The following is an 8,023-nucleotide window of genomic DNA, read 5'->3' as shown; positions in this document are numbered from 1 at the left end:
TGTCATGTCAATGTCCTTTATCCACTCTGAATTTTGTTTCTTTGCAGGGTGAGGTCTAGATTTCAATCCACTACATATAGATTTTTCAGTTTTCCCAGTCTCATATTTTGAAAGGATTTTTTCCAATGTATGTTATGGTACTTTGTCTAGTATGAAATAACTGTATTTACGTGAATATGTCTCTGTATCTTCTATATGGTTCCATTGGTCTTCATGTCAGTTTTAAGGTCAATACCATATCATTTTTATTACTATAGTTCTGTAATTTAATTTAAGGTCTGGTATTGTAAGGCCTCTGGTGTCACTTTTCTCCCTAAGTATTCCTTTGGTAATTGTGGGTCTCTTGTTTTTCCAAATGAATTTCATGACTGCTTTTTCTATTTGTATGATAAATGCCATTAAAATTTTAACAGGAATTGCACTAAATCTGTACAGCACTTTCAGTAGTATGGCCATTTTGACAATATTAATTCTTTTTTTTTCTTGTGAATGTCAATACTTAATCTTGGTGTAAAGACAGAAAAAATACACATATTTAAAATTTTTTGACTCCCCCTCACATTGTGAAAAACTCCTCCCCCAAGCCCAAACTAATAATTTTAAAGTCAAAATACTTTAAAAGTACAGCAGCAAAACGAAAACACAGAAAAAAGAAAAGCAGATGAAGAATGTAGCCTGGGCTAGTAGTGTCACTTGGTATGGACAACTGAGGTGCTGAACAGGAGCTTCTTTTTCTGTTTTATTCCTTTTCTTCCATCCTTTCTCTTCAGAAATGAGATCTGAAGTAGCTGGTGTGTCCAGTTTCATGAAGGCTGCTTCAATAGCTTGGCTGAAGGAATTTTGGAAACTGGGCACAGGAACATGGTCAAAGTTATCACTCTCCTCATTGCTGTTCACAGGGAAAGGAGGAATTAAGCTGTTTTCATCTTTCTTTAGAACAGTTTTGGGTCACACACCTGCTTTTGCTTTTCCAACTCTCAGCATCTGGGCAAAGAAAGAAAAGGAGAATCTTCTTTCAGACTCCCAACACAAAATGGATTGCCCTGACTGGCAGTGGGTTACAGAGGAGTCAGCAGAAAGTCTGCATGGGAACGTGGACTTCTGCTAAGAGGAGAAAGGGAGAGGGCCCCAGGGCCCTGGATGCTGGTAGGACCCAAAGCAGAATCAGAGGAGCAGGTATAGGAATTGAAGGCAGGAAACTGCTGTAGATTCTTTAGGGGAATGTGTATTTTTGGATACTTGCCCTGTTTCTTATTCTCCTTCATTACAGTCCTAGCTCTCGGTGGTGTTCCTCCCAAGACTTCTTCTGGCGTTGATGCTTCCACTTCTCAATGTCATCTGAAAACATCTCTAGCGTTTTCTTAGAGACCACAGGAGGCTGAAGAGCCAGTTCACAGATGCTGAACTCACAGGTGAGAAGAAAGTGAGAGAGATATCTATGATGCTGTCGAACATCCTCAGACATGGAGTAACCAGCAATCTCCACCACAGTCACTGATATCATCTCTGGGCTCTGCTCCAGGCTACTGTACTGTCGCGCAAGGAAGCATACATTCACAGGGTGCAGGAACATGTGCTACCCATCCTCCACTTGGTAAAAGTAATAACAAGGAGAACTTCTCAGGTGTGTAAAGCCTGGCTTGGTGATGGGTTCCTGCTGGCTGGACTCAATACAAATGGCCCCCTCTCCAAGATTTTCAGCAGCTAATTCCAAGTCATCCAAGGTCTCCAACAACCCCTCAGATTCTGCTTCCTCTTCCTCTACCAGAGGGAGAGCAAGAGGATGAGGAGAGTCCAGAGAACAAACTTTTGTTGTTTCTTCATCAAAAGCAGACAGATACTCTAGCACGCCCTTCCTGGTTTGAAAAACAGACTCCTTCACCAAGGGAGCCATCAGCACCAGTTGTTCCAGAGCAGCCACAACACCAGTGACTTTCCCTCTGCTTTCAGTCAATACTGACAGAGCCTCTTCCAGAGCCTTGAGTTCCTGGACAGTTGCCTCAATAAAGCAGGACTTGGGAGTGTGTGTCTCCTCTGCCAGTTGATGCTCCAGTGCTACTTTCTCTTCCAGAACTACCTGGTGCAGCACCTGCTCCTTAGATACCAACAGTAACTTGGAGTACTGGCTATGCTGTTCATCTCTTAGATGAATAGGGTGATCTACATCCATGCACTTGGATTCAGGCAAGGGTACCAACACTCCTTTCTCCCTTTTCATCAGTTGAATTGTAATGGTATCACCAACAACATACTGACGAGATTCTGTGGCGACGACACTCTTGAGAGATCCTTCTTATGCAAAGAAATGTAACAGATGGGACATTTACTCCAGGTATTCTCACTCAGTGAAAGATAGTGCAGGATGTATGCCCAGCAGATGTGTCCACAACGGCTTACCGTGGCTACAGTAGATAGAGAGAGGCATATTGGGCAAGATGGCACTTCATGGCTATAGAGGCGCACTTGTTCCACTAAGTCCCAGTTGACTAAGGTATCAGGATCAGCAAATCGAGCTGTGTAATCTTGGGCTTCAGACACCACAAATTGGCAGTTGGCATGTAAAAAGAGTTCCTTGTTAAAAGGTTTATGTCCCCACTTGTTCCTTTTTCCCCCGCCTCCATGTCCACTGCCTTCGAAGTGACCCATCTGGCCACGGGGTTAAAAAGTGAAATTCAACAAGTGATTCAGGTTGATCTTCTTAGGACCAGAAAACTGGGCAGGGCTAAACTCTGCCCTTTGAGCCTCTGCCACCTCATCTCATCTTTCACCATTAAAAGGAGAGTTAAAGAGTTTGCTGCTGCCGCCGCCCCTTTAAAAAGGCATCTTATTAAAAGTTTTGCTTTTCTGTGAATTGGAGCGATGGGACGGGTTGCTAAAATTTTCATTTTGGGGGTAGGAAGGTTAACGCTTGCGATTATAACGCTTGGATCCACTTGAACTCTTTCCATCGCTCTTGGGTTTAGACTCATCGGCGGGCCCCTCCGAGGCGGAGCGGGGCGGCTGTTGTCCTTTGCTGCTGCCCGAAGAGGCGGAGGAGCTATTGGAGCCACTGTTCTTGTCCATGTCAGAGGCGGTGGCAGCGGCGCTGGGGGAGATCTGCAGCATCAGCTGAGGCCTCGGCGGCGACGGCGGTCGGAATGGGCGCGACGGGGACCCAGGCTCATGGTGTTCAGGGCCGGCGGCGGCAGCGGTTCTCGGCCTTCATGGCGACATTTTTCCTTGTTTCTTTCCTTGGCTTCTCAAACTGGGTGGAGAAGCGGCACGTGGGGCTATTGAGCCCAGCGAGGGCGGTGACCAAGGAGGAGGAGTAGACTGGGGCTGGGAGGTCCAGGCCGGGCCTGGCAGGCAGAGGCTTGCAGGGGCAGGGGAGGCAAGGGAGAGTGCGCGAGCCCGCTGTGCTCGTCAGACACGCTTTCCCACCGCAAGGCGTGTCCAGTTGCTGTGTCTGACTGTGTCGGAGACACAGCAAAGGACACTCGCCTCTAGGCCGAGGCCAAGCTGCTTCCAGAATGGCGACGAGTCGCCAAACAGCCAATATTAATTCTTATTCAAGCACATGGGAGATATTTCCATCTTCTAAGGTCTTCGATTTTTTTTATTGTTCTGCGGTTTTCATTATAGAGGTGTTTCCTCTTTTGCTAGTGATTTTCATAATAAATTATTTATGTTTTTTGAGGCTATTGTGAATGGGATAGTTTTCCTGATCTTTATTTCAGCTGATTCATCATTAGTGTATAGGAACGCAACTGATTTATGGGTGTTGACTTTATATCTTGCTATTTTGCTGAATTCATTTATTAATTCTAGAAGCTTTCTGGTGGAGTTTCTTTCGGTCCTCTAAATATCTTGAATCTTGTCCTCAGTAAATAGAGATAATTTGAACTCTTCTTTTCCTGTTCAAATCCCTTTAATTTCTTTCATTTGCTTTATGGTTAGAGTTTCCAGGACTAGTAGAAGTGGTGAAAGAGGGCATCCCTTCCTGTTCCAGTTTTTAGAGAGATGCTTTCAATTTTTCTCCCTTTAGAATGATGTTGGCCTTGGGTTTAGCATATGTACATCTTACAATGTTGAGGTGTGATCCTACTGTCCCTAGTTTTTCTAATGTTTTGAACATGAATGAATGCTGAATTTTGTAAAATGCTTTTTCTTCAACTATCGAGATAATCATGTAATTCTTTTCCTTCAGTCTGTTGATGTGATGGATTACATTTATTGCTTTCTGTAAGTTGAACCAACCTTGCATCCCTGGAATGAACCCCACTTGACCATGGTGCACTATCTTTTTAATATGTTATTTGCCATTATTTCATTAAGAATTTTTGTATTTATGTTCATCAGGGATATTGGTCTGAAGTTTCTCTTTCCTTGATGTGTCTTTATCTGGTTTTGGTGTCATGGTGATATTAGCTTCATAGAATGAGTTTGAAAGTTTTCCCTCCTTTTCTATTTCATGGAATAATTTGAGAAGCATTTGTTAACTTCTTCTTTGAAGTTCTGGTAGAACTTGGCAGAGAAACCATGTGGTCCTGGGTTTTCTTTGTTGGTAGACTTTTGATGGCATCTTCAATTTCATAGCTTGAGATTGATCTGTTTAAATTTTCTATGTCCCCATTCAAATTGGGTCATAGGTCTCTAGAAATTTGTCAATGTCTTCATGATTTTCTGTTTTATTGGAGTATAGATTTTCAAAGTAGTTTATGATTTTCTTCTATAGTTCAGTGACATCTGTGGGGTGTGGGGATATTTCCTTTTCCATCTCAAATTTTAGTAATTTGGTATTACTCTCTCTCTCTTCATTAGCTTGGCTAAGGGTTTGTAAATTTTATTTTTTCAAAGAAACAACTTTTCATTTATTTTTTTTGAATTTTTTGTTTTAATTTCATTATTTTCTCCTCTGATTTTAATTGTCTCCTGTCTTCTGCTTTTGGTGTTGATTTGTTCTTGTTTTCCTAGGGCTGTGAGATATAGTTAGGTTATCTAATTGAATTCTTTCTTTTCTATAAGGACGCACTCAGTGCAATAAACTTTCCTCTTACAACTGCCTTCATAGTGTCCCAGAGATTTTGATAAGTTGTTTGCTATTCTCAAATATCTCTAAGTATCTTTTATATTTCATACCTGATTTCTACTGCTATCCATTCATCATGAAATAGCATATTATTTAATCTCCAGGTGTTAGAGCAGCTTCTATTTTTTGTTATCTATTTCTAATTTAATATCCTTATGATCTGATAAAATGCAAGATATTATCTATATTTTTATATTTGTTAAGAATTGCTTTGTAGCTTAGGATATGGTTTGTTTTAGAGGAGGATCTGTGTGCCACTGAGAATGAATAGAATACAAATTAAAAAATTAACAGTAAAAATAAAAATAAAGAGTCAAAGAACAAAACTTCTGTACTCTAATTAAACATCTTAGTCCACAAACTATTGAGCTACAAGAAATAACTGCCTTAGAAAAATGTAAGGAATGAGCAAAAACAAACAAAACCAAACAAAACGCAAAACTAAAATTAGGTCTGAATATATATGTGTCCATGAATCAATCAGGTCACAATTGAACCATGAATAGAAAAAATAAAAAATAAACAATTGAAATAAAAATAAAAAAGAAGAGGATCTTGCTGAATTACTAGGAAATTGTTTCCTTTGGAATTCCAAATATTCTTTTCAGGTGTGAAAGTTGGGGTTGCTTGAGGAATGGGAGCTCCTGCAGGCAGGACTCTTAAAGGTAGTATTTAGGCTTTGTTAGCTTCCAAGCTCTTGCTTGGATTGGTCTGAAGATTTTAAATTCGTGCACCTCCCTGGCTGATCAGATGCTGGGCCACACTGAAAGACTGTCCCCTGGGAAAACGCCATGGTTTCACTCCTGCAGTGGAAGGTCAATTCTTGATCTCAGACACACATGAACTGTGTGTTTTTAGGACTGTGTTCAGATTCCAAACACAATGAATTCTTCCCCACGCTTTTGAATTCTAGGCCAGGCCCATTTTTCTAGCTGTACTTTCAAGCAAGTGATCTTGCAAGCAGCCACTCTGGAGGTGGAGGGAAGAAGCCAGGTGTGTTTTTCCAAACAGCTTTCCCCTGTAAAAACCCCACCTCACTTTTGATTTTCTTCTGGTCTCTTAGACACACACTGTGTTATGTGTTGCTGGTTTGCCTAACCTGTTCTTTAGACCAGGAACATCTGTTGGGGACTCAAGTCCCTAACTGCCATTCCCCTGTGCTGGAGCTGCAAAATGTTTCCTTCCTCTGATTTCCCTGGTAATCTTGGGGGACAGGTGATGCGTTTTCCTCCCTTTCCCCTCCACACGATATTGTTTTGCAAGACACCCTTCAAGTGTCAACTCTGTGTAGTGTTTCCTTAAGTATATTCCATAGTACTGGATCAGTAGTCATGAATTTTTGTAGTCTATGCTGATCTCAGAAAAATTTTTCTTTAATATCTGAAAGTTAATTTTCTTGGATATAGCAATCCTGGTTGGAAGACATTTTCTTTCAGGACTTGAATATATGTCAGTTCCTGCAGAATTTTAGAATTTAGGCTGAGAAATCATAAATTATTATTAATTACTTTCCTCTGATTATGACCTTATGGTTTTCTCTTAAGGATTTTCAATTTTATTCTCATCCTCTTTTAGGCATGGAGTTCTTTTCTATCTTGTCTATCTGGGTTCCGAATGCCTCCTGTATGTATATATTCATCACTTTTCCAAGATTTCAAATTTTTATGATATTGTGTTACTGAAAATTGTAACTATGCCCTTAGTTTATATCTAACATACCTCTTTGATTGCAACATTTCCTGTATTTGGCTGCTAATGTTCCATATTTCTTGAATATTCTGATCATGGTCTTTCCTGTTCTTTTTTGTTGAGTATTCATGAGCATGCATCATACCCATGAGACATGAAAATTTGTCTTCTACATAGTTGAATATATGTCTGATACTTTCAAGTGAATTTTTTTTATTTATCAAGTCTTTGATTACAAGGATTTCTGACTGGTTCTTTTTCAGAATTTCTATCTCTTTTTTGAAATGCTATTTCACATTCTACATTTTCTCCCTTAGTTAATATCTTAGATTTACTTTTAGTTCTTTGATCATTTTAATCATCACCATTTTGAATTCCTTGTCTTTGATATTATCCACATTAATACCTATGTGTTCAGTTAATGAGAAGTTACACCTTTCTGAAGGCATCTTTTTGGACTGTATCCTCATGTTTACGGGGTCCTATTTTTGCCCATCTATGATTAATTTTCTTCCTTCTTTTATTCTGATAGGGGAGGAGTGCACACAGGTTTCTAGATTTAGCCCTTTCAGAGGCACTCACAGTGAATACCAGTTTAAGAAGTGGATGTGCACCATTATCCTTGCCAGACATGATTAAAAGAGCCCATGATCATGGTGCAGAAGTGAATGCCTTTTTCTTGGTTTCTTTCTCTTTAGAAGAAGTTCTGTAAAAGGTGACAGTAATCCTGCAGTGCTCCCTCGCTACCACATTTCCTGAAATTATCATACACTCTTCTCTACTCTACATCCTCCCTTTGCACTTGTTAGAAGCAATTCTCAGTAGCCTTCAGCTTGCAAAATTTTATTTCAGAGCTTAATCAGTAAGCCCACTTCAAAGGCATTTTCTATTATATTAATTGGTATCTTTAGTTGGGATGAGGGATAAGGAATTAATTGCTTCCCAACTCTAAACTGAGACATGATCACTGCAAGATGGTTGGCTGACTACCAGTTTTCCACCAGGAATTTGAAAGAAGCAGACCAGTTAGGGATCAGCAGGTGACTGAGCAGCTCCTATCCCAGTTTAAATCAATCCAACTTTTCTACCACTGTTTCCCAAGCAAGTCATCTTTGTCATCTTTGTCTATCTCCCTTTCTTCCTTTGTTGTCCACAACTCTGAACGACACTGTTGGTTCTGCTACTGATTCCAGATTAACTAATTCTATCATGTTCCTGTACAGAATTAATGACCCACTCAAATCTCTGACTTTCCAATATTGTGCT

At 40.2% G+C, this 8,023-nt stretch overlaps 1 pseudogene; it reads right to left on the bottom strand.

Moving 5' to 3' along the window:
- Positions 1-689: 689 nt before the first annotated feature.
- LOC124975133 (RING finger protein 10-like) lies at positions 690-3,105 on the bottom strand (annotated as a pseudogene).
- Between the last annotated feature and the right edge of the window lie 4,918 nt (positions 3,106-8,023).

Source organism: Sciurus carolinensis, unplaced genomic scaffold (assembly GCF_902686445.1).
Source record: "Sciurus carolinensis unplaced genomic scaffold, mSciCar1.2, whole genome shotgun sequence".
Classification (NCBI taxonomy): domain Eukaryota; kingdom Metazoa; phylum Chordata; class Mammalia; order Rodentia; family Sciuridae; genus Sciurus; species Sciurus carolinensis.
This window is presented reverse-complemented; position numbering and strand designations above follow the sequence as displayed.